Below are 301 nucleotides of genomic sequence, written 5' to 3'. Positions count from 1 at the left end.
AATTTAAATTCTCACATCGGGTTAACTTACATCAAGGGCATTGAAATCACTGACGAAACGCTTATATTTTCCGACAAAAAAAATCTGCTAAGAACGAGCTAAAGCTCGTTAACCTGATGATAAGCAAGGCCGCAGCCTTTCTTAAACGTCCTTCTGTCTCATCACAAAATATCATATGGTTCAGGTCGGGCGGGACATTCTGGGTTTGAAATTAATATATAATAAATGTAGAGAAATTAGTCTATGTGACTCCGATATATTTCACGTGTAACGGGGAATCATTTCACTACATACGCTTTTG

The 301-nt window shown here is 37.5% G+C and overlaps 1 protein-coding gene across 1 annotated transcript in view; it reads right to left on the bottom strand.

Moving 5' to 3' along the window:
- LOC119589334 (glucose dehydrogenase [FAD, quinone]-like) overlaps positions 1 to 301 on the bottom strand; it is a gene marked incomplete at both ends in the record, with an annotated part of 61,710 nt that overhangs the window by 6,796 nt on the left and 54,613 nt on the right.

Source organism: Penaeus monodon, chromosome 25 (assembly GCF_015228065.2).
Source record: "Penaeus monodon isolate SGIC_2016 chromosome 25, NSTDA_Pmon_1, whole genome shotgun sequence".
In the NCBI taxonomy this organism is placed as follows: domain Eukaryota; kingdom Metazoa; phylum Arthropoda; class Malacostraca; order Decapoda; family Penaeidae; genus Penaeus; species Penaeus monodon.
Note: the sequence above shows the minus strand (reverse complement) of the source record. Positions and strands in the feature narration are given on the sequence as shown.